Source organism: Uloborus diversus, chromosome 7 (genome assembly GCF_026930045.1).
Source record: "Uloborus diversus isolate 005 chromosome 7, Udiv.v.3.1, whole genome shotgun sequence".
Lineage (NCBI taxonomy): Eukaryota > Metazoa > Arthropoda > Arachnida > Araneae > Uloboridae > Uloborus > Uloborus diversus.
In genome coordinates, this window is record NC_072737.1 from 123,246,027 (window position 1) to 123,270,483 (window position 24,457).

The window sequence follows — 24,457 nt, forward strand, 5'->3', positions numbered from 1 at the left end:
CCCGACTGAGAAGTGGACACACTCGAGCACAGCGACATGTGGCTGGTATTAAGGTTTTCCCCTTGTACCCAAAATGCAATTTGACTCAGGCTGCTCCCGCCATTATTTTTTCTTGCATCGGCTGTGACCTGAATCAGCTGTATTCTAACCCTTCTGCTGTTTTGGAGGGACTTTGTTCGCACGGCTTCATGGACTTGGTATGATGTTTCTGTCTGCCAAGTGGGACAAGCAACAACACACATGCAAGGAATAAGAAATTGTAAAATAAACCCAGCCTGTCAACAAAGTAATTACAGCTCTTCAAAAATTAAGGTTGCGAAATCAAGCTTAATTTGTCTCTTTGATTATTTTCCTAATTGGAGACCAAAAAACACATTTTTGAAAAGAAATTCTTTAGTATAACTGTCGCTACCAAGCACACACACACGTTCACATTCACACACGGCAAATCTTTTTTTTTAACAGAAAAGAACTTAGCTAAAACATTTCCCACCTTCTAGCCCTTTAATATTTAATGCTTTTCTGTATTTGTTTATAATTTTTCAAATATATTCTTAAATTGCATGCATTAAAAAAACGAACCGACATCTTCAGTTTCCAAAAAAATATGCAATTAAAACATATTTTTGTTAAATATAACCTATAATAAATAAGACCGAAAGTTAAGTGTATCTGAATTACTTTCTTGGAATTAAAATTTCAATCACATTCAAGACATGGTTATATTGTTGTTAATATTATTAAAATTACTATTATTATTCTCATCCTTGTAATCGTGATAATTATTGTTGTTGTTAATTATTATTACTATTTTGTAATTATTATTACTATTATTATCATCATATTTCTTGTTGTTGCCATTGTTCTAATTGTTATTACTAATGTTGTAACCATCATTATTACTGTCATCATTATTCCTGTTACGATAGTTATAACTATTATTAATTATCATCATTATTACTGCTGTTATTGTTGTAATCATTCACGTTATTATTATTACTACTATTATTTAATTATTACTATTGTTATTGTTATTACTATTATTATTATGATTATTATTACTGTTATTATTATTACTACTAGAACATCGCCCGTCAAAGTATGACGGATGAAAATTGGTTCTACATTTAAACGAAGCAATTGTGATATTTTGATAGTAGAAATTTTTACCCTAACTCCAGTGGATTAACCCTAAACTCCAGTAGATAGCGTTAAATGTTGACCACTTTTTCATTTCTTCATTCTCCTAAAATTAGTCTCACCAGTAAAACAGTTAAGTTACCAGATCGAGTTCAGCCTTGTCACGATAAAGCCTTTCACTAAATATTAAACATTACCAAAACCTATTATCAAATTATCATGCTATGTTGCGAGTTTCACTGATGATAACGTCAGAACGTTACTCAATCAGTGAATTCGCTATTATAGTGAAGATTTATTGTTAATACCATTGCTAGCATAATTATCATTACTGCTGTTGTTGTTGTTGTAATTATTATTATTATTATTATTATTATTATTATTATTATTATTATTATTGTTGTTGTTGTTGTTGTTGTTGTTGTTGTTGTTATTATTATTATTATTATTATTATTGTTGTTGTTGTTGTTGTTATCATTACTGTTGTTATTGTTGTAACTATTATAATTTTATTATTACTATTATTACCATCATCATTCTTATTACAATTCATATTTTGCATGAAAATTTTACAAACTGACGAGCAAGATACTTAAAATTCGGGGCGATCCCGCACACACACAAGAAAGAGCACTTCCTCGTAATTATTTAATTCAGTTATCCTGACTGGAAGGTCCTATAGAGAACAAAGTGCTGATTCAAAAATTTTGCTGAAACAGATTTTCACAACGAAACACTCAACGAATCTGTTTTGGATGAATGACAACATTAAAGGGAGACGTGATTTGGCGGAAGAATTCTCTAATGTGATGATTGCGATCTAAGCAGCTTCATGGGAATTGCAAAATGTAAGCATTTTAAGCGGATATTGCTATCAATGAAGAGTAGTATTGTTAATCCTGTGTAGTTTAAATTGAAATTTTTCTTTAAAAGAACATGGAAAATTTCTTCGAAAGTACTTCTGCCCGCTTTTTCATTTCTAAATCTTACAAGTTTCAATCGTTTTACAATCTTTAAAATTTTGTCTTGATACCTTATTAAAAAAATTTTGTGTCACATAAATCAAAGACATGAGACAGATACTAACTATAACTCGTTGTTGAAGCATATATTCTTAGTATTTGAAAATGAATTTTTCCTTGTAAAAGCATCAAGGCACTTTTGCGTCTACATTATGAAATTTTTCAAAGATTTTTTAAAAACAATTTTAAGGTTTTCTTTTTTTTCCCCTTACAAGGTACAAATCTAGTTATTGAGCTGAATTGAAAGATTGAATGAATTGATTGCAAATGAATGAACAATCACTGCGACAATTAAATTTTAAGAAAAAAATTCTGGACTGAAATTGCCAAATAGGAAAGAGTGAAACTTAAACTTGAATGTTTATAAAAAGGTGCGTAAATGTTTGTGTATGACGAAATATGTTATCAGAAAACGCAGCGATAATAAGCGTCAAGGTTTAAAAAATAGAAAAGAAAAAAACAATATTAATATTTTTTGTTTTCATAAACTAATTGAATATTTTAGCAATGAATTTATTTGTAAGTGCAGCAAGTAAGTCATTGAATAGCAGAGAAAAAACATTATAACTGAAATTTTTTAAGTGCTGTTGACGCCAATGCTCTGATAAAAGCGAATCCGCATTCGCCTTGCGTGCCAATACTTCGAAAGTGTTGCGATAGAACACTTGTATTCAGTCCTCTTTCGCTGTGATGTTGTTTTCGGCATACAGTTGATGTGCTCTTGCGCACAAATTAGCGGGAATATGCCCAATGAATAGTTGTTATTGTGCAATAAATACACAGTGCGTCCAATAGAAAAGGTGACTGACTTAATATTTGCGGAACTATTAGCGCTATCTATGAAAGGATGATTGCATTAAATGCACGCACATTTCAATTATTATCTGGATTAATTTCAAAGCGTTGGCAACATCGTTTGAAACGTGATAACGCAAATTCTAGAAGAAGTCACTTGACCTCGGTCGGAAAAAAAAATGGAGCAGCGCGCTAACATTCAATTTTGTTTTAAATTGGGCAAAAGTGACACAGAATCTTTTGAATTGATGAAAACTGTTTATGGTAGTGAAGTACTGAGTCGTAAGAATGTTTTTAAGTGGTATGCAAGATTTCGTGATGGTAGAGACAGCTTAAAAGATGATCCAAGACAAGGTCATTCAGTAACAGCTCGAAATGATGAGAACATTGAAAAAGTGGTCGAAATCCTACGAAAATGATCGTTGTGCCTCTACTCGACTCATCAAAGAACTTACTGGCATACCTAAATCCACTGTCCATCTCATTTTAAAGGAAAATTTAGGCAAAAGGAAAGGCTGTGCTCGCTTTGTACCGCACACATTGACTGACGACCAAAAACATTACAGAATGGAACACTGCAGAGACATGCAACAAGCGGCCACTAGGGATATAAACTTCATGGCAAACATTGTAACTGGTGATGAAACCTGGTGTTTCAAGTATGAACCACTCACAAAACGTCAGAACGCGGAGTGGAAGAGCCCAGAAGAGGCCAAGCCAAAAAAATGTGCTCATGGAAAAAAGCCGAATCAAGACTCTCCTCACAGTTTTCTTTGATTCGAAGGGTATCATCCATAAGGAATTCATGCCAGAAGGTGAATCAGTTAATGCTGTTTACTACTTGAGTGTTTTGATGCGTTTATGGGCGAGAATTCATCGAGTTAGACCTGAATACCAAAACCAAGGGATATGGTCTTTTTTTTCATGACAATGCGCCAGCACACAAAAGCTTGGTTCTACGTAACTTCTTGGCCAAAAAAAGTATTGTGGTGCTTGATCACCCTCCTTATTCCCCTGATTTGGCTCCAGCGGATTTCTGGTTGTTCCCCAAATTGAAATTGGCAATGAAAGGCAAATATTTTGCCACAATTTCAGATATTCAGGCAGCTACGACGGCGACCCATTGGGGCAATTCCAAAAGATGGGTTTGAAAAGTGCTTCTAAAAATTTCACGACCGCTTCCAGCATTGTATTAACTCCCAAGGTGTGTATTTTAAATAAATCATCTTGTAAACTAGAAAAAACTTATGTCTTGTACCATATTTAAAATCAGTCACCTTTTCTATTGGACGCACTGTGTATATTTCATCGTTATTCGTGTTTCTTTGAAAAAAAAAATCTCTTTCACATTACCAAGTGCTACTTAGACTCTTAAATGTATATACATAACGTATTAACTGGATCTTTTTTTTTTCAGAATAAACAAGAACGTTACATAGATATTTTCAATATCTTTCTAAAATGAAGATCCTTGATGGATATTAATTTTTCTAAAGCTTGTTCTAGCTAAACAAGTTCCTTTCAACCCGTTTATCTGAGCTGATTTTTAAGAGCTTGTTATTGAGATTTTGGCTTCTTTACCACTCACAACGTGAACAGTCGTTTTTATTGAAATATATGATTTTTAAGTTGTAATAAATGCCGATTCTTTGGAACTCTCTGTCGTTAAATACACTGCATTCGTTGAAAAGCCTAACACAGGAAAAAAAATTAAATATCATTTGTATAATAATTAAAAATTAGATATCAAAGTTCACTTTAAAAAAGAAATCAAATCAAAAATAAATAATTTATTTAATTTGTCCACATAATTAAATGATGAAGATTTCAGCAACGGTCAACAAAGTTTGCAACGGTGATTACTATTAGTCCAGTCAAATTGGGTCTTGACCCTAACATTCAAAAAAAGAAAGAAGGAAATTTGACCCACGCTAAGTTGTTCAGTATCATAACGTACCAATAAATTCCTGTGAAATAGAGCGTCGGGTTTGGGAGGTAGGAGTGGTGAAGGGGGCCACTAAACACAGCGTTATATATTTATTTCAAATATATCTGAAACACTATTCGTTTCTACGAAGATGTTATGAAAACTGAAGATATTACAAATGCTTATATTATTGTAAGTAATAACTACACACAGGCCCGCTATTTGGGGGCTGAGCATTTCCCTCCAATTTTGTAAAATGCGCTCTTCAGATACCAAAGTACGCTCTTGTATTTTTAATGACATTTCCGACTATTAATAAGTACCCGTTAGGTTCGTCCACCCATATTAAATGGTGGTAGCTCCCAGGATTCCCTTTACCCTCCATGGAAAAATATGAAATGATGGTACTAATTTAGGTAATTTAAACGAAAATAACATTCATAAATAGACTTGCCCTAAAAACATTAGACTATTAAACTTTCACTATCACAAATTATGAAATATTGTTACATAATGTCATTATCATTCAACATATTCTTCATGCCATGAAGCGTAACTCTATCCAGTAGTTTGTCTCTTATCCCAATCCATTCGTTGTCTGAGCAAAATCCTTGCTGAAATTATGTCCAACGCATTGGCTGCACTGAAGATAATAGAATTTAAATTCTTTTAGTGTTACACTTGTTGGAACACTTCAAACCACTTTTTTGCATTCGAACCTACTGTCACAATCATCAATGTAGCAGCGAAATATGAGGTTCAGCCAATTTCTAGAAGTAGCCTTGGCTACTGGATGAAGATGCTCTTGGTATCGCGTCCATCCCCATTCTTTTGTTTTTTAAATACTCCTAACCACTTGCTTTGCTTCTGGTTGTGCTCGTGTTTCGAAAGTTTCTTTACTGTAGCCGTTGTTGGCAGAAATACTTCTGGGTTGAGCTGAGCATGAACTGAATCCTTCGTTATTTGTTTCACATTTCATATAATTGGTATTACAACGTGGTACTTTTTATTGTTCTTGTTAGACACATCATTTACAGATACAGATCGTTCGCATAAAAAATCATATTGCTGTCAAGAGCGCTGAAATGAAATTTTTTTTTTTTTTTGCTGATGTTTGATGTTTCCAAATATTACTACATTTTGTGTTTATACCGTAATTATACATTATTTTACTCCTCTATGCTACAAGTAAACAATTTCGAATACGTAAAATATCTAACAATAAACATTTTTATCGAAAAAGCAATCTAAAAATTGAAAATATCAGATTTTTGGAAAGTAATTTTTCTACTTCGTTAAAAATCATACTAAAAATGGCAAACTCATTAAAAAAGTACGTATGGTCTTTGAAAATAAACATATTAATTGCTTTGAAAAAAGAAAAGTCTTCGAAAAATGGTTCTTTCCCTTTCTTCTTTGGAAATTGGATCTTGGTTAACCGTTTCATTGTTTGGTGAAATATGTTCCAACAAGTTAACTATGTTATAAAAGTAGGTCAATTTTGTTCTCGAAAGTCCGGCTGTGTTTTATGTTTTATTCTCTAGAATTGTAGGAGTAGTTATAAAGTACTTTCTAAACGCACTCGAAGTATCACTTCGTCGAGCGTTTTTAGACATTAGATTTTTTTAACAAAAGATAGTTGTATTTGTTTAAGAAAATAATACACACATTCTGTTTGAACAAAAATATCTTTCAAAACGTTCATTTCGAAAAAATAACGTAAGTAGAAAATCGCCCATCCGGGGCATCCGGGTGAAAATTGCTTATCCATTTGAAGGAAGCAATTGCCTGTTTTATGATGTTTTGATAGTTAAAATTTTAACCCTAACTCCAGTAGATTAACCTTGATCTACAGTAGATAGCGTTCATTAATGACCGATTTTTCGGTTCTTTATTCTCTTTAAATTAGTCTTACCAATAGAATTGTTAAGTTACCGGATCCAGTTCAGCCTTGTCAAAATAAAACATTTCCCTGCATGTCAAAAATTACCAAAAAATATTATCAAATTATAAATTACTTACTGAATTTGTGGTGCTTCAACAATGAAATTATGCCGTCACACATGCTATGGTGCGAGTTTCATTGTAGATGACGTCAGAGCGTTATACGATCCGTGAATTGGGCATTATATACATGAGGATTAGGAAAATTCTACGTTGACAGACGCGTTAAATGTTGCGCAAAATACCCTGAAAAGATTCCAAATACGTAAAATGATTTTACGGGTGTATCTCAGGACATCACTTAAAATGCTATATTGAGCGAAAAAATATTATATGGATATTGTTTTCTGAAATTCTCGAAATTTAATTGCATTATCTGACCCGGGTGAGGCATTCGTGCTCGACAGAAGGAATTAAAAGAACAGATTTTTTATTTATTTATTTGTTTTTATATTTTTTTCAATAACAGCAAAAAATATGACTTATTTGTTTTCCGCTGATTCCGGCCACAAAAAATCTTTAAAATGATGTCTTAGGCTTGATTTTTGATTATGTATTAAGGAAGTTATGGCGCATGAACAAAAAACAACTTTGAGAACTATTGAGTATGAGGGGTTTAACATGTGAAATAAAAAAAGCATTTTTGCTGTTTATGTTTCACTGCAACAACAAAAGTGTGGTTTAGAATCCTGTTCCCAATAAGTTAAGATTATATATCCATAGAAATTTGAACTAGAATTTTGTTGAAATAGATTAGTCATTTAAAAACTACATATCTTGGCCTATGAGAGGATCAATCCCATGACTTTCGAGCTATTAGTAGAACATGCTTAAAATGCATAAACTTAACAATGATAAACTTGCAGATACTGCCTTTTACCTTCCCACGACAGGATACGTCTGGAACTGTGATATTGCCCTTTCGTTGTGCTTAAGATTTGAAAGAGCTTAACAATGTAATATTAATATTTGGTTTCAAAATATAATGTTATACAAAACTGAGTTCTAAAAAACAAAACATATAGGAATAAGGAGTATTAAATTTGGTATAATTTTCCAGATGTCAAAATTTTTATATATAAAAAAAGTGTCTCGTTTTACAAACGTTACTCTACTTTTATAATATTTGAAATACAAAAACTCTTTTCCTCATACATAGACAAAAAAGAGAGTCAGATTGAGACCAGGGCCGCTGATAGCCAAAGCGGGTCCTTCTCCACTCCGAAAACTTGCAAATTTATTCTAATCCGATTCCAAGTCGTGCAATCTCAAGAGATGGGCCCCTAGTTTCCGACTAGGCATACATGGCCTCTCGTTGGCCTCGACTGAGAAAGAGTGAGAGTAAAAGATTGGCTACTATGTTTCGCTATTAGCCTAATTTGCTTAATTTTGACTATCTTCTTCAGGTTAAGCATTATGACAAGGGTGGAGGGGAAGCTAAGAATTTTTTCTGATTTAAACAATGTTTTTTTTATTTTCTAAGAAAGGTTGTAACACTTTCAAGGTAAAAATGAAAGGGGCCACCAAAATAAAGAAATGATAGACATATAAACTTCCTTACTTCAACAATATGTTAACATGAGTTTCACTACTTCATTCGAAACGTCTCTGTATAGTGAAATGTTTTCAGTACTGTAAGGGTTCGTCACTTTTATGGATGCTTGGATGTTCCACTACATTTCAAAAAAGAAGGTGTCCAATGACTGATATTTTAACCGTCATTAAATTGTTTCCGTAAAAAGTTTGGTAGTGGATGTAAACAGTTCATTAGCAACTCAGAACTGATTGACTGAAAAGTAAATTGTGTTGATCTGAGAAGCTTCTATTTACATGCTGGGACGAAGACGCATCCTTATATATTATTTCTGTAGCCTGTTTTTGGTTTCTACGCCAGATTTTCCTCAATTCTTGATCGATTTCTTAGATTTACACCTTATTTTAAAGCTTATCGTGCTGGCTACTGACGAAAAATAGACCCACGGTCTAAAAATTGTTTTTTTCAGCCGAAAAACCTATTTTAAAGAACCAGAATGAGGTTTTCGGTTAAACTTATAAATTTAACTTGCACTATGACCGACAGAGCTGAATAGCTTGATCGGCAGAGCGTTCTTCTCGTAACCAGGAGAATACGTGTTCGGGCTCACGTCCGGACAATCTGCATCAAAGAATTAGAGAAATATCGCGCATTATATGAACACTTAATTAAGTAAATAACATGTATGAGGGCATAGAATAAATAAGAAGAAAACGCTCCTTGCTGTTATGAAAACGTGATGCAACAAGGGGATAAATTAATTCTGAATTCTATGGCTTTTTTTCAAAAAAAAGCTTTGGCTCCGGTAAGGAAATTAAAGCATAATGTAAGCGAAAATATAAGTATCAGGTTTAAGATTTTAGACTACAGTGGAATTGTTTTTTGTTCCGAAAAAAATAATAAATCGTATATTGAAATATAGATTCCTCTAATGAGGTTTTGACTCTTTGTACAAATAAAAAAAATACTACCTCAATTTGAAGGTTAAAATATGTATTTTTTCTTCTTTTTACAAAAAAAAAAAAGCTTATCACATTTTTACTACATTCGAAAAGCTACGCTTAAAAAAGAGCATAGTTCAACTTATTTTGTATTTCAACCGTGCTGTTAAATGATGAACACGTGCTGCCATCTAAGTCATAACGGTTCAAGCAGCCTGCGGTAACAAATTGTAAAAATTTTCAATAAAAACATTTCTCCTCAATATTTTATCTTAGAAATTATTCCCCTCTCATTTTAAAACTTATCAGGCTGGCTAATGACGAAAAAGAGACTTACGGTCGAAAAATCGAGTTTTCGAAAACGCCCCTTGCTGCTTCAAAACCTTGATGCAGCCTGTAGTTCTTATGCATTTTTTTAAAGCAAAGTTCAAATGCAGTTTTTCAATTTTTTACGTATCGCTTTCGGAAAAAAAAACACCCTGTGTGTGTGTTCATATTTTAATAAAGCTTAAAAACACTGGACTTAGTTGTTCGGTTAAATTGATAAGTTTTTTTCGGTAGAGCGTTCGGCTATAAACTATCTGAACTTCGGGCAAGCTTGGGCTGTCCGACATAATATCAAATTTATATTAGTATTACGCATTACATATACTCATACCATATACACGTAATAAAATAAATGCAGTGGGAATGCTACTTCGTGTTTCGACTCCTTTATGCAGGCTACAGTTATCATTCGGATAAGTTGATTGTTAATCGAAGGGTGTTCTTCCTTTTTTTTAGCTTTGACTACATCCAGACCACTCAGCATAATGTAAGCATAAAAAAGTATTAGATTTACCTAAAGGAAATCCTTTTTGTGCAGAAAAACATTTTCATTGTATGCTGAAATGTAGATGTTTCTAATAACAGTGTTCGACCTTTTGTTTAAATGAAAAAATACTACGCCAAATTAAAACTACGAGTTTCACCCAGTAAGCCTTTAATTTTTTATTCGCGCGAATAGAATATAAAGCATTAAAATTATTATTAACTTCATTAGCAAGAAATCATTTTCTACTCCTCTGCTTTCGCCTGAAAAAAAAATACATTTTGTCTACGTTCGAAAAATTACACTTAAAAAACGGACTCAGTTCAACTGGTTTTGGTTTTGAATTTTAAGTGTTCGATTAAAAGAGAAACATGTGCGGGCATTTAAGCCGTAACGGTTAAAGCAACCTTCTATGTGAAATAGTTCAATATTTAGAGATAAAAACACTTATTTTCAATCTAATTTATTACTTCTCTAGAATGTTTATTTCAATCGCTACGTGAGATCTTCGTCATTCTTTAATCAAATTCCATGCTTTACGGATAATTTTAAATCGTATCATGCTGGTTAATGACAAAACATAGAAGCATGATCTTATTATTTTTTTTCGGCAAAAAAAAAGTTTCTTGCTGTTTTTTACTACGCATTCCTTCAATGAATAGCTTTCGAAAAGGAAGGCGCAATTGCTAGGTTTGTTGGGGTATCGGGCTGTTAATCAGAATGGCGTCAATTCGATTCCGTGCCAATAAATATCTCTTTAATGTGTCTTTTTTTGCTGTCAGATGCTCCACATGGGCAGGACTGTATTTGCCGCAACCTGTTTTTTCACATGCACAATTATTGCTTTTTCGCGAGTCACTACTCAGCCACTTTTAATGATATTTATGTTTGAATTGAAAATATGTACGACCAAAAGGTGAGCGATGATCAAATTATCACAACTTTGTATTTAAGGAGGTTTTGTTACTGATGCCTTTAAATTACATGCCTTCTTTTCTGCGCTTACTTTTTTTCGGTTCTTCTTCATAATGTTCTTCTTTTGAAATTTTTAAGGAGCGAAATGCCTTATGAAACGATTCGAAGCACAGTGTGGAGTTCCGCACGGGTCGACTAGTTATTCATATTTCAGAAAATCGTAAAATCTCTAAGGTTCGAAATGGGGCCAAATGTTGCCAAACATGGCGAAATTTTGTTAATTTCTAGATGAAATTGGTGCCAAGAATTAGTCGCCAAAAAGGAAGCCAACTTGCTTTACACAGCTTACAAGCTTACCAATTTCCCAAAAAGTCGTTTGAACTCCATTTTACGGAAGCATAAGCATGAAAAATAATATTTTGAATTAAACTACAAAAATCAGGTATTTATGAATAAAAAAATAATAGAATAAACACCAAATTTAGCAAGATTACAATAAATGAAGCACATAAACAAGTATAAATAACACATATTTATAAAATTTAATATAATTGTTAAAGCTTTTATCGAATCCCTTATAATCATACTTTTTATGAATTAAAAACTATAATTTTAATCAGTTTTAATATTTGAAATTGGAGCAAAGTGCTGCAAAAAACCTCATGATTTTCTGCCACCCAACTCCCACGTAAAATAGAAATTAATCCTATTAGGAGAGGTTTAAAGCAAACATTACGAAAATCTAAATAACTAAAATGTTAACGCAATACAAAACGTGATGTTTTGAAAATGCTTAATTGCGAAATGAGAATAGTTATTGTAACTTTAAAATCTATTATCATTACGAAACATAAAATTTTTATGAACCATTTACTTGATTCACTAGACAAATTTTAATCTCTTTTCGATTACCATTAAGAAAATATTAATGCTTAAGAAGCTTTTTTTTTAAATAAATAGTTACTTAAAATAATTAATTTTAACTACTACGTTCTTATAAAAGAAGCACTTGTTCAAATTATTTCCCTGCTTTCCAATGAAATATGCATTTTTTCTCTGTATTATAACTTAACCATTAGTGAAAACTCTTATGTAACAAATAAGATAACTATTGTTTAACTAATAGTTTAATTATATAGTTTAGTTTTAATCTTAATCACTTTGAAACTATACACTATGTAATTATCATTGATATTTCTTTCTCCTTGCATTACATTCAATTTAGGAATTTTTTAAAGCTTTTTATTTTCACAAACAATAAACAACATATATTCTTTAGTTTTTGATTTCTTTTTTCAAAGATTGTAAATACCCAATACAGTAGTCTCATTAAACTATGAATCATCATTTGTGTTTCATAATGTTCTCCGTAATTATTCAAATGAAGCATTTCCCCTTTGAAGTACTGGATGATTTTGTTGCTTGTTTTCTCGATAAAAGACAATTTTAAAAAGTTCCCTAATTCTATTTCCTTACTCAATTCGGTCTGTGAATCTGTAGTGTATCAACAAATTTAAAACATATTTTAAATAACGAACACATTGATTTTTTTTTTTTTTTCATGGACAGCTTACAAAAGAAAAAAAAACCTTTGAAGAATGTTTGTGAATACATTTTAGACGACAGCTATATATTATTTTCCATTCGTCCAACAACAGCCGATTTCACCTGAAGATTTATTCGGATTTTTTTTCTTATTCTTTTGGTTAAAAACAATGATTAGGTACGTACTTTTCAACTGATTTACAACTTTATTTCCACGCAGGATGAAAATGAAAAAAAAGCACAAATTGTGAAGAAAGTACAGGGTAAGGTAGCCCGTGCTCAATTTCGTCCCTCTAAGTTTCTCTTGTCTGACACTAGGTGTCACCATCGGTGATATTTTCGTGGTTGCGGTTAAGAACAGTATTTATTTGTCAAAGTTTCATGAGTTTAGTCCACTGAGTTGCCGCTTGGGAGCATTTATACTTATTTTTTGAAAACTTGATTTATCGTAATGCTTTGTAAATGCTCTTTTAAATTTATTGAAATATGTTTATTTAGTTATAATTGACAGATTCGTTTTGGGTGAGATGTAAACCGAATGATCTGAACGTTTTGCTACGTTCAACTTCACTTCACGTAGAGCATTAGGCCGCTATATTGGCGTATGATATTTTTGTCTTCGTCCCCTACCAAGATTGCATTAAAAACGCTAATGCAGAGTATCCTATGAGCCAAAAACGTTTTTATGAAGAAATATAGGTACGTTATTATCAATGCACCTCTAGACCAATACAAAATGTGCTCCAGGGAGAATGTTTTAGGCTGGAAAAATCAATCTTACATTCTTAATTAAGCATTTCGTTCAAAAAATTCACATTTAGTGACTTTTGTTACACAATCCTTAATCCATATTTATTACTATTACCAGGTTTTAAACCCATAAAATAATACACTTTTATTAGGAACATCGTTGCGCAATGAAAGGTAGGTCAGCGTCGCCACTAGTAGCATCTTTTAGTCGCTTTCGTTTGGTGTCCATTTTACATTTTCCTACCTACTACAGATTTTCCTTTTTCAAAAAGTGTACCTGTGGTTCACAGAAAATCTCAGTTTTTCATTTGTATTTACTTGTTTTGATCCTTCATCACTTGGATGCGAGTGCAATTTAGCTCAGAATTGTCTTGAAATCATTAATTATCAATGTGATTCTGTCATTTCATATCTCAAACTCGGGATGCAGTTTTTAATACATAAAAAGCGGTGATAGTTAAATAAATTAGTTCTTGTGTTTTGAAGAAAAAGAAGTATATTATCGTTATAGGAAGGTACAACTGAAATGGGGTTATCGCTATAGACAGGTTGAAAATACATTGGATAAATGAGAATTCTGCCCGGACTAAAGTGAATATCGTTATAGAGAGTTTTATTGTTATAGACGGTATATTTTTATACACAGGTTTGACTAAATATTTAAAAGAACAGGTCCAAAGTGGGAATCCACCCTGTTATATTCCTGCATAAGTTTTTTAGGAATACAGTTGAATGTTTGCGTATGTCGTACTTATCATTGTTACGTACATATCCAGATTTTTGAATCAGACTTTTTAAGTTGGGCCCATATCTTCTAATGACAGTGAATATCATGATTAAAGAGATTTGCTTACAAGGTTCTAAGTCTCTTGCTTCGGGAATTTATTGATTATTTTTAGCATCCTTGTAGTTAAGATCGCCAATTAATTTTTTTCTTCTTAGTATCAAACTTACTGGTTGAAGATTAAAAGTGGGCAACAATCGAAAATACTTGTTAAGAAGATTGTCATTGGTTTAATTATATTAAATTAGTTATTTCAAAGTTCGTTTAACAAACAAAACATTTTCCTATGCTTTTAGACCAATTAAGCTGTTTCGTCTAGTATTTCATGTTATCAATTTATGTATTATTAAGGTAAAGTAAATAAAGATGCTACTTTAATTCTTAGTTTTTGATCTTTTTTTTTTAGATGCATATCATTTATGTAGAGTTTAGTATGAATAAATAGTTTTAAGTCTTAAAACATTTTAAATGGATTTTTTGTTAAGGGCGTATGAGAATATAAAGAATAATGCTGAAAACTATTACTTTTACTAGAATGTTGGTTGATGATTTATTTCAAATCTCTTCATGATTTAAGGAAAAAAACCTTGAGTTAAGCTGCACTTTTCTGTAGCTTTGTAAAAAATTCCACGATGCACGTAAAATAAAACAAAATTATGCTGCATTATTTAATGATGAATATATAGTAAAGATAATTCGACAAAAAGTAATGTAACAAATAATGTTTTTAAAAAGTTTTTTTGTGTTAAACCTTTGCTCAATGGTTGGCGGTACACCTTTAAATTCAGTGTAAGACGCCACACTTGTACGGGAGTTCTAACGCGACTGGTATAAGAATAGAATTTAAAAAAATATATCTGAAGAATTATTCACTTAGGTTATACAATATAAAACAAATGATTGCAGTTCAAATAACTTGATAGGGTTTGAACATCCTTAATATTTGATAATCCGTTGTGGGAGATCCTCACTGAAAATTAATTTCATTATCCTTTTTTGTCAATAAATTTAGGGTAGACTGGGGCACGTTTACGCGGATTTTTTTCAATGAAATCCCTAATTTTTACGTTTTAACTTAGAAAATTTCAGACATTGCAGTTTTATGCAGCAGTTAATGGAGTCAAAATTGGTATATTCAGTTGTTACTCACAACTTGTGTTTTTAACCATTAAAAAACCTAATTTTTGAGTTCAAGTCGGTTGCGTAAACTTGTCCCGGACGCGGGGCAAGTTTGCGCATATTTATTTTGACACCTACCGTGGTACTGTTAGTGTTTTGAACACAATGTCTTACCATCGCTAAAATAAAGCAAATTTATTACAGACTGAATAGTGTATAAAGTTGAAGTTGAAGGGGCATGAAGACAGCATTATATGATTGTAAGCTGTAAGATACAAAAGTTTAAATTAATTAATAATTAAATGGAAATTTTTAAAACTAAATAGCGGAAAATACTAAAAATGTTTGAGACAGTTTGGAGCGAAAAAGTGTCAGGGGCACGTTTAAATAAGACACATTAAAAACGATCGTAAATGTGATCCGACATCCAACGCGCAAACTTACTGCGTCGTCAAGTTTGGATTTATTTTTATCGTGCAAAAAAAATTTAATAACATTTCAGTTCATAAAAATACAATTCCTAAAAAAGGATAAATTCTGCTAATTTTTATACATTTTTTTTTTAAACTTAGTATTATTTATTCACAACAAGCTTCAAAATGTTCAACCCAAAACTTACTCAACTTTGGTAAAAAACAGATTATTCTTTCTGCATGCTGGATCGAAGCTCGACTAATGCTCAAAAACTTGTGAAAATATTTTCTAGAGTTGTTCTGTTGTGACGATTGGCTCTCCAGTTACAATTCGTTTTGAAAAAAGGGCACTGCGTAAACGTGCCCCGGTCTACCCTACCTCTTTGATTTTTTTTTCTAAATTTGGTGTTATTTGCTGTTATATTATCACTAGCGATTAAAACTACTGCTGTTTTGTTTTTTTTTTTTTTTTTCTGCATGCTGTAAATTGATTTGAGGTAGACTGATGAGCACTTTGATGCAATTGTGATGAATTTGTCTCCTCTTGCATTGTGTTTTTAGTACCAGCACTTGAGTCATAACTATATTAGAAACTCGTATTTTGGTGGTAATTGTACTACGTATCACACAAGTATTCAACAAAAATAATTTGAGGCAAAGGAGAAACCTTAAAATCTCGACCTTATATCTATCATGCTCAGAAAACTGGACCTTATGTCCTAGCTGTCCAAAACTATGGACTTTCTGTCCGTGGACTTTTTGTCCGTCGGGCCTTATGTTCGCTGTGCGTTATGTCCGAAAACTTTCGGTGATTTAAAAAAAAAATGGTTGCCGTCTTCTGTTTATCTACATATGAAATGTTTGTAATTAATTTAAGCAAATCTTTTACAATGATATTCAACAACTGTGTTTACAATGATTTTTAAAAGTTGTTTTTACAATGATTTTCAAAAAAATATATATGAATAGGGACACCTTGATTACTTATTACTACAAAATATACTTTACAACCTATTCTCATACCTACCAAATACACATAACAAAATTCATAAAAATCGGTCGAGCCGTTTTGGAGACGTTCAAGCACTTACACCGTTAGAGGAGATTTTTATATATAAGATTATATACACATTTCGTGCCACTTTTTAGCCTACTTTCAAAGTAAAAGTCAAAGAAAGAAGAAAAAAAGCATAAAAGAAGGCTTATTGCATCTTGAAAATATTACAAAAAACAAAAAAAAAGTCGAAAATTAAAAAAAAATAATTAAATAAATATCGAAAAATTAAAAATTGGAAAGTAGGGTATTGAGATGGAGGAAAATGTCTGTTGGTCTGTCTGTAGGTCTGTCTGTCGGTCTGCCGGTCTGTCTGTCTGTCCGCCCCCCCCCCCCCCCCCCCCTCTAATAACATTTGAGTGAATAGTCCGATTCTTACAATTTTTTTTTTCTTCTTTTGCTTCGAAAGATCTTGGCGAGGACACCTCATTCCTATATTTCACTTTTTGATTTTAACTATTTTTTGCTCAATTTTGAACAGTTCAAAAAAAAAAACTTAACATTAGGGCCAACGGGGAAATTCAATGCAATTCAGAACTGTGAGGCGAATTTGCTTGAAACAAACTTTGTAGGAAAAAGCTTTTGATTTAAGCCAAATGGCGTTAGAATGATTAACCAGATGATTTCCTCAGGGTGCTTTGCTTCAGTTCTTATGATTTATTCAGACTGTTTGCGCTTAAGAGCTTTTCTCACATAGTTATGATACGCATAATTAGTTAAGCTCTCTGTATCGGTAATTAGGTACTAAACTGGGAAACCATGCATGAAGATATGAGCTTCAACTAAACTGACTTCAATTGTGTACGCATAATATAGTTCTATTTTAAGTGCTGTTTTAAGTAAGATTTTATTCTTGTTGGTAAGCTTATGGTTGTTTTTGACACCTTGATAATTGTGTATATTATTTTAATTTGATATTATTAAAAAATATACTTTCGTATGTATTTCTTAAGTGATCTCGCAATTTTTTACAAAGGAAGACAATAAGAAAAAAAAAATGACGTAACTTGCTTTTGTTTTGTGAAGTTACAACTTTTGATACTTAAATTGTCTTATGTCATTGCTTTTACAGTTTGACTTTGCATCCCAATGCTTATTATAATGCATCGGAAAAATAGTGCTCTAAAACCTCGAAACACATGTATGCAGTAATATACTCATTTAGTAAGTTAATCGTTGTAGATTTCTTTTTACTTCTCTGCAAAAAGGTATTTATTTATTTCTTATTTAAAGTTTTGTCGAAATAAGTTTAAAAATTTACAACCAAAGGACACAACCTTGAGAGTCACAGATCTGGACGAAATTTTGAATTAGGGTTAGTTTTCACTAGATATAAACTCAGGTAAAGCGGTTTGCGTAGGCCCTAGTTCGGCTGCAACTGGGTTCCGGAGCTGCTAGGTGAGTCCAGAAAAGGAATCGTTTTTCTTTTGAAATTAGGCATTTTTTATCCTTTTCTTGTAATTGCTTTGCAGTATGAGCCGACTGAATGCATTCACATTATAGAATAAGTCCCCTCTACCCCCCCCCTCTGAATTTCACTGACAATAGTTTGCACCGAAAGCGTTGGGAGGGCAATACTGTGATACAGTTTCAAATTCTAATCAAAATGCCATTTAAATTCTGAAGTCTTGGTTTAGACAGGTTCAGGCATCAGTCTGGTTCAGACGGCAAAAAAAATTGAGGGTCATGAACCTGGATTAACTTCTGGATTGAATTCAATTTGTACTAGATGTGAGAACTGGTAAAATAATTTAAGAGCATAGACTCTAGTTTGGCTGCAAGAAGGGTCTAAATTTGCTTGTTTGTCTTCAGAACTGCAACAGCTTTTTTCTTGGAATTGGAAGCTTTGGCACAATATTTGCTCTTCTAACATCTTTTGCGTTTCTTGTTAGTAAAACGCAGGAGCGTGGGAATGTATTCTATATTGTGAATGCTCTCAATATGGTCGATACTGCAATGCAATAGCAAGAAATGGGCAAAAAAGTTTAATTTTAAAGGAAAAAAAACCATTGTTTTTCTGGAGTTAAACAAGTAACTTAAGACCCCCATTACGGCCAAACTAGGGCCCATGCAGTCAAACCGCTTTACCTCCGGATGTTTCTTGCTGGACACCCATCACAGGGATGTTTCAGCCTTCAGTCACATTGCGTTACATGCTACTTTTTCAATAAAGCTTCTTTTTATCCCTCTGATTTCTCTTTTAGTAAGTGTTGCTTACATTACACATGTCCTTACGTATTGGGGATCTTACGGTATTAAATGTGTTGATTTGGAAAGCTTTTGTACAAAGTTATATTGAAAAAACTGTCTCGTCCTTAATTTTTGCACACCAGTGTATATATATATATATATATATATATATATATATATATATATATATTAATTGTTTGCGTTCACACTGCTTCTTACTCATTCAACCCTTCTGGATCGAAGCGTCATTCACGCAAAAAATATTCTGAGGGAAATAACGAATAATTTAATCCTTTAAATTAATAGTTCCAAATATATTCGGTCATTTCAAAATGCTTTGCAAATAAAGCGAAAACGACAGTAAATGATACAATTCACAATCTAAGAGGCATGTTTAGAAAGACGTAGGAACATGTTATTAAAAGAAAAGAAAATATTTGAAAAGCATTTTTCTAAAACTTCTCTACCAAAAGTAATCGATTTCATGTTTAAAAGAACTACGAGTTCGCTGGAGAGAAACAAAGAGAATAGTTTTAGGATTTATGTCTTTTGATGTTTGATATTGTTCTTCTTTAAATGCTGCTTTTGTTGGCACTTCAGAACCGAGATATGTAATAAACTTTAAAAACACATCACATTGAACTGTCAAGTTTATCTCATTGTTCAAATTATGTTTCTGAAGTATCTGTTACGAGAAGAGCTCTTGAAGATGTTTAGTGTAGAACCCTCGGAATACTGCCAGTTGTTTTTTGAGGCGTTCTGCAAATATGTTGTGAGAAATAGGATAGATGGGTGAAGAAAACAAAATGTGTGTGTGTTGCGTCACCCATCAACCTGTATGATGCTATAGGTTACTATTTAAAATTAGGAAAATGACAAGATAGAATATATTTGAAGAACAAATAAAATATTTTTAGTTTTAAATCATTACTAAGGTGTTTGAAAGAAAAAATATTTGAAAATGAATTGCATCTGCATAGAGAACTTCTCGTGAAAATTGATTGTTGCATTCTTCTTTTACAAGGCATTTAACACACATATATGTAAAGTAAGAAAAACAACGTTAAAAAAAGCACAAATTTGCCAATTACAGCAGACACGTGTTTCGGCGTTACAGGGAACGCCTTTTTCAATGCAAAAAGTAATGAGCTTATGGAAGAAAAGACATCCGACAAAAGCCAAGAGCAGATAGGCAGGCAGCTTAAAAGATAAAAATAGCGGATTAGCCAAACACCAATGAGAAAATTATAAACCGATCAGGAACCAATAGGAATGCAAGCAAAGGCCAAGAGCTTTCTCTTAGGTACGGAACCCAGAAAGAAAGAATTCAATTGGACAAAGACTAAGCCGAAGCTTAAACAAAAAGAAAATGTCGGTAACCGTGAATCGTAAGAATGGAAAAGCTGAATCGAAGAAAAAAACACCACGAAATAAAATAAACAGAAACAAAAATATTCGAAAAAAGGAAAAATAAAGGTAAATAGAAGAAAATGGAGGGGGGGATGTCAACAACACAAAAAAGGTAAAAATAAACAAAGGAAGACAGATAAAAATGAATGGGAAAAAGGGGGATGGGGAAAGGACAGTATTAAAGATATGGCAGCCAAATGTTGGAAAAATAAGGAACTGCTTTAAGATCATTAACTAAGTTAGAACTGTTCCTCAAAATATGAAAAGATTCCCAAAAGTCAAGATCTGATGAATTGGGGCATTCTTTTTTTTTTTCAATTTTGAAACCTAGGAGTTTACTTATTGATGTTAAATGCACGAGGTTCTTCGTCTGATTTTTTTTCTGTTTCTTGTGCAACATTATTTTTTACTAGAAAAAATGTTTGACATTTTTCCAAACGTTTGCTTTTTCCTTTTAGTTTTATGTTGAATCTTCAACTGTTGAAAATTGAAACATTAAGCATGAAATTAATTTGGAATTATTTGTAGAGAGAAATTGTGGCTATAATTACCTTTTTGTTATACATCTTTTGAGGGCAAGTAAATTTTCTTTTCGATTTCATTGAGAGTGGGGACCCTTACAAACGCGAGTTGATGTCAAGTTCTGGAAAAAAAAATCAGAAGAGGAGGGAAGAGGAAATTGTCTTCTACAGGATTCGGAAATGTGAGGGGGTAGTCGATGCATCTCAATATCTTTCCGTTTAAACGCACCCATAGGGCAATACTTAAGGCCCTTGTTCTGACGGAATTCTGAAGAGGAGCTATTTTGTCTCGCTCATAGGATTCAATTAGGCTGCGGGATAAAGGTAAACGTATGAATGCAATAAGCAGTATGTTGTAAAAAGGCAGTCGAAAACTTTACTATGGAATGAGTAAAACGACAATAACGTGCATAAAGTATAATTAAAGTAATAAAATAGAGTTAAAAACTAAGCAAACAGCTGTTTCAGGGCTGTCAAATGCAAACGGGGCTGCATTTGATAGCCCCGAAACAGCTGTTTTCTGAGTCTTTAACCCTATTTTATTACTTTATTTGTACTTTATGCACGTTGTTGTCATTTTACTCAAGCAGTAAGTTACCGCAGTTAGCTACCACAGTTTGTTGACACTCTCAAATTCAATGGGATGACATATGCATTCTGCTCAGTAACCGACTATTCCAGACTGATTAGTTCCTAACAAAGATGAAACTGCAGTTCTGGATGTCATAACCGGGCTCTCAGTACATTTTATGTCATATGAGTGCAAGTTCATGCTTTCCAGAAAGCATTTTTGCAAGTAATTTGCATATGATGACGAAAAAAATGTAAACTTTTTGCTTAAATTCAACAGCAAACACAAATTGTATCATTAAATGTTTTTTGAGCAATCACGATTGCTTATTGCTTTCATTTGACTGTTTTGAGGTCCTATCATTTTATTTTCTCGCCAGCATCCTCTGCTGCATCACCATCGACCGGCTGCCTCACGATGCTGCTCCTCGAGCGAAAACATCTCCAGGTTGCGTCAATATCCTACACTTACACGCATACATACACGCACGTACTCACACACATACATACATACGCCTAAACACACATACACAAACACATTCACAAACGCAAACACATACACACACATACATACGCCTAAACACACATACACAAAGACATTCACGCACACAAACACATACACACACAAACACATACACACACTCAAACACATACACACACGCATACATAAAGACACCTACACATATACACACCTACACACAACTACTCACACACTCATGCCTGTACACAGACACAAACACATATGCCTACACTCACATACACATTCCCCCCCCCCCCCAACACACAAACACTCATACACACAACTACCCACACACTCATACCTGCTCACAGACATAAACACACATGCCTACACACACATACGTGATTGCGAAAAACATAATTTGAATTCAAAAGGTCAAAATTCAAATTATTTTTTTTTCTTGTTTTAATTGTTGCTAAGTTATTAAATGCTAAAAGCATCTCTATCAATTATAAAGACAACATGCATATTATTCGTTCATCACAAATCGAATATTCAAGTTCGGAACATTCCGAGCGAAACATTGCTTAACTTATTTATATAAATATTTCGTTTATGTTGGGAGATCAGTTATATTAAGAAATCTTGAACAAGAAAACAAAAACCTTGTTCAGCAGTTGAAAATTATTGTCCTCTACTTTTTCTAAGACACATCAGTAATATAAAAAGACAAAAATATTTCGATAAACTTCATTGTAAATAAGTCATTCCAAAGTAACCATTCTTTATTTGAATACTAATAAAAAATAGTTACTCAGATAAGTCGATGTGTCATAGTTAATTTCCATGGAAGAGTTTTCCAGAAGTCAATATGGTTTTAAGTCTATTTTCGACAACTTTTGGTTTTTGAATTTTAATGAAATTAACACTGGATTTTATATCATCAGAGAAAAGTATATAGCATAACTATTACACTAATCAATTTACCAACACATTTCAGATCAAATTCGAAACTTAAAATTTTAAAAGTTAAAGCTTTAGAAAAGACTTTTTTTTTTTTAATTTTCCTTGTCTAAACAGTAATACTTTCTCTGAAAGACTCGTATTAAAATGCGTGGATTGAATTTTATATAAAAAATTTGTTGCTTAAATTCAATTTAGTAATAAACATTAAAATATTTTAATATACATTTAAATCAGACATCATATGTTCTGTTTATAACTCATATAACCAGTAAAAATTTGATTGTCAATCTTTAAAATCAAATTATAGTCCCGAACAACATAAATTACTCAGGGTTCCGCAAAAAAAAAAAAAAAAAATGTTCGCACTGAGTTTAGACATCATTAATTTGAATATTTGAAGTGAATTCATCTTATCCATAGAAATTTCCTTGACAGCTATATCAGAGTCATCAAAGCGAAAATATCACACTAGTCACCTTAATATCTTGATAAATTATTCATGTATATGTGAGTTATGTTTGCAAATCTTACGTATACCCCTTAGACCGCTTCCGAAATTTACGGATCAGTTACCACAAATTTCTAATTAACATCAGCGCGTAATTTTGGATTTCTAAGGCATTAAACTTCCTGAATATAGCTCTAAATTGGAAAATAATTGACTGAGTGTGTTAGAGGGAAATAACTCACGTTAGCACTTAGAGTTTTCTACGTGTTTTCGAAAAGGATGTTTCTTTGGTTGACTAAGTAGCATGATTCGTATGATATACATAAATATATCGTCTTATTTAATTATGCAGATATTTATTTCAATATCATATGGAAATTCAAAAGGACACCATAGATCTATTCAAACCGTTTAAAATATTATTAATGAAAAACAGGGACAAAAACGTGTTAAAGAGTTAGATATCTTCTGAATATTAAATAAAGATAACGAATAAATACATTTGTGCTTGAAAATTAATTGAATGCATTTCCAACGTTTTAGTGCAGAAAAATTGCAAAGTACTGCAGACATGTGTTTCGGAGTTACAAGAAATCCCTTTTTTAATGCAAAGGAGTGTGCTCTCGTGGGCAGTTAAAGGGCAGTAACTGCAAATTTGACATTTTCTTGCATTTTTGTCATCTATTGTGCGTTAGCTTTATTGTACAAGCTTGTTTATTTGGTTTCCACTGCAAAACAGGCGCGAAAAAGACATCTAATTCTAGCATTTGCCTATTGTTAGTATTGAATCCGACACATATTTCTTCAAATATCTTGGAAACTCATTTTTGCAGATACTGCCGTTTACCTGGCCACGGCAGGGATGTCCACTTTTGGATGAAAAGACATCCGAGGAAAGGTATCAGGAAAAGTGATCATAACATGCCGAATAAAACAAACCAGACAATTTCCTACTGACTAAAACTACTTTCTGTGCATTATATCTGTATTCATTCTGGTTACAAAGAATACATCTCGGATGACTTTTCATTGAAATCTCACACTTCTTTGCATTGAAAAAGGGGTTCCTTGCAACTCCGAAACACGTGTGTGTAGGAATTTGCATTTTTCGTGCACTAAAACGTTGGTGATTAATTTGTCCTATTAAATAAAGAGTTAAAAAAAGTTGTCAAGAGGTATTGTTCATGTTAAAACATA